Genomic DNA, 3826 nt, shown 5'->3' with positions numbered 1-3826 from the left:
TTGGTCTTTTATTAGTCCAAAGCTCATATGGGGTTTTGTTAACTGCTTTACTTGGCACACTATTAAGGATGTAAACTGCGGTTTTTAAAGCTTCCCCCCAAAGAGACTCTGGTAAGGAAGAATGACTAATCATACTTCTCACCATATCCTTAAGAGTTCGGTTTCGTCGCTCAGCAACACCATTCATGCTAGGTTTGCCTGGCATAGTGTATTGCGGAACAATTTCACACTCTATGAGGAAAAGCGCAAATGGCCTTGGACGTTGTTCTCCTGATCCATTGTATCTGCCATAGTATTCACCACCACGGTCAGATTTGACAGCCTTAATTTTCTTTCCAAGTTGAAGTTCAACTTCAGCCTTGAAAGACTTGAAAACATCCAAGGATTGGGACTTCTCATGTATAAGATATAGGTAGCCGTACCTAGAGTAATCGTCTATGAACGTAATAAAATAATGTTGTCCATTCCAAGAAGCCATAGGGAAAGGACCACATATATCCATATGTATTAGTTTTTAAGACATCTTTAGCTCTTTCGACACCTAACTTCCTCTTGTTTGTCTGTTTTCCCTTTATGCACTCAACGCAGACTTCAAAGTCTGATAAACCTAACTTCCTCTTTGTTTAGATATATGACCTAAATGCTTGTGCCACAAGGTGGCTGAATTTTCTTTTAATTTTCGTTTTGTACCACGTGAATTTGTTTGTAGTATTTCACTAGTGGAACTGGAAACATCAAGCATATACAAATTATTAATTAAAGAACCAGAACCAACAACATTTGAATTTTGATAGAGACTAACTTTATTATTTCCAAAAGAACAAGAAAAACCAAAAAGCTGAAAACACTAATTAAATTCCGCCTAAAGGACGGTACAACAAATGTCTCAAATAAATCCAAATGAAAACCAGTTCTTAAACATAATCTAAATGTTCCAATAGCCTCAACTGCAACCCTTTTGCCATCGCCCACAAAGATGAATCTTTCATCATCACTTGGCTGTCGGCTCCACAGGCAACCCTGCATAGTGACACTAATGTGAGTAGTAGCACCAGAATCTACCCACCAAGTATCATTGGGTACAAAAGTCAAATTAATTTCAGAACAAACGAGAGTTAGAAATTTACCCTTCTTTACACGTCATGAGGCATATTTAGGACACTCCTTCTTCATGTGTCCTTGCTTCTTACAGAAGTAACAAGTAAATTCTTCACTACTCTTCAATTTCTTTTGCTGAGAAGGCCCTTTCGCAGCACCCTTATTGCTCTTTCTTTTCTTATTTTGAGGGGTCATAGCCAAGTGAGCACTTTCAGTCTTATCTCTCTGTAGCCTCTCTTCTTCTTGCACACATTGAGATATAAGCTCATTAAGGGACCACTTGTCCTTCTGCCCAAAGTGTGCAGGAAGAGAGATCAAAACCAAGTGCACGAGTAGGTCATCACCAAGCTCTAACTTAAGTGCCTTGAGTTTTGATGCGAGATTAGACATCTCCATAATGTACTCCCTTATGATCCTATTACCTTTATACTTCATGGAGATGAGTTTAGCCAAAAGGCTACTCGTCTCCGCCTTTTCATTCTTGGCAAAGACTTGTTCTATTTCTTCAAGGAACTTCCTTGCACTTTCAACCTAAGATATAGAACCCCAAAACGCATCTGGAATAGAGTGTTTCATGATCATCAAGCACATTCGGTTAGAGCGTTCCCATTTCTCAATTTTAGCCTTATCGAGGTTTTCCGTAATGGAAATGGGTTTCTCCACACGAAGTGCCAGATCCAAATCCATACAGTCGAGAATGATTTCTACGGCTTCCTTCCAGACCTTAAAGTTTGTCCCATTCAGTAGTGGGATGTTACTGATTTGAGTAGAAAATTTTGCAACATTGGTAAAAGACATTGAATTCAAATAACAAAGAATTAATAACATGTTCAAATCTAAACAAACAAGTCATGTAATATATTTAAAACAAGACATGTTCATATAATAAACTCATCACAAGATACCTAGCACAACATAAATTTCTAGTCTTTGAACAGAGAAATTAATTTGTAAGTGGTACTCTCAATGTAATGATCAAGTATTAACAATTAGTTCCGACAAATAATAACATTTCTTTGGAGCGACTATTATTCACATGGAAAAAAACTTTATAATTGTTACATCTTTATCATCACATGTATGTTATTATTTGGCCAAATTGTATCTTCCTTTGGGCCGAACACAATCCGCATAAATGATCTCATACTCATCTGTGTAATTCAATTAATTTCCACAATAGAGGTTACTTTGGCAACATATTGCATCAATTAATCCAAATAATTACCAGACAAAAAATTAAAACAATATGGGACAATTACAAAAAATATAATCTTGGAATTCAAACCTTCAGTTTTGGTATCTTTCATGATTACCAAATCTAATCCCACAACCTCCATGAATCCATTTCTAACACTTTTATGTAAACAAATCATAAACAGAAACGTCCTAATTCATTTACTAGATAGGGAAAAAACAACCTAAAATGTTTTTTTTTTCACCACAACGAATCGAAATGAGAGATGCCCAATTTTAAAATGATTCAATAGATCATAAAAAAGAATAAAAATTTGACAACAGATGAATCTGAAAATTCCTTAAAATCTTTTCATTGTGCATACAACACTAACATATCACCTTCCATCACTTTCTGTTGCTCTGGTTGGCAAATAGTAGAGCTAGTTGTATGTGCATCAGTATCCTTTTTATTTTCAAAATCAGAATTGAAAAATACTTACATAGTAATCACAAGTTCACAGATTACAACACAGATAAGACAACAAAATGCTTTTATAGAATCGATGTTAGTACATAAAATGCACATTGTATACATAATTGACGACCAATAAAACAAAAATAAAGGGATTCACAAATCACTACCTACTGCTTAGTGTAGAAATACATACTTGACGACCAATAAAACAAAAATAAAGGGCTTCACAAATCACTACCTACTGCTTAGTGCACAAATACATATCATACATTTGATTAACATGTCTACTTGTAGTTGTGGTTCAGAAAATTCTTTTAACCCAATTAAGTCATTTCTAGTACATGGCCATGCTGAATCTTGACACAAAGTTTGTGAATCACAAACAGCTAAACACACCCAACATTATTAGTACATGGCCCAATTGCAATTGCACATGGCTGCAATAAAACAATACAAAGAATTGTGTCCAATGTAATATCTCAATTTCATTCACGTTACTGCAAAATCATGTACATCAACAAAGTGTAGAATATATAATTCATGTCTATAAAAAAAATCAACAACAATCAGATTGCATAAATTCCCAAATTAAACCCTAAATTTTCAATCTTATAACATAACAACGGAAGCATAATTCAATAATCCTCAAATTAAAATTAGGGTTCATACAAGATTTGGGAAAACGCCCTTAATGGAGAATCATAAAAATTCAGAACCTATGCTTTGATACCACTTGTTGGAAATTCTTTATGATTGGTGAAATATCAATCCTATGATCTTGAATTTCATGATTCTCACGCACATATATGAATCAAATGGTACAGTGTCATACCTGAATCCGTGTTCCTGGATGTGCTCCTTTGATCTACGTTTCTGAAAGAGGTTTTGTGGTATGATGACCTTCCTCAACCAAATCCTTGATTCCTCTTGGGACTTGCGTTTTCACTCTGATGGGGAGAGGAGAAAACTGAATTTTGATTTGGTGTATTGAGGACCATAACCTTCCTTATGTGTTAACTTATAGGATTTCCATTATCCCCTATAGGTTAACCTGATGGATATCCACCCATTAAGCTC

This window comes from Lupinus angustifolius, chromosome LG16 (genome assembly GCF_001865875.1).
Source record: "Lupinus angustifolius cultivar Tanjil chromosome LG16, LupAngTanjil_v1.0, whole genome shotgun sequence".
Lineage (NCBI taxonomy): Eukaryota > Viridiplantae > Streptophyta > Magnoliopsida > Fabales > Fabaceae > Lupinus > Lupinus angustifolius.
This window is presented reverse-complemented; position numbering follows the sequence as displayed.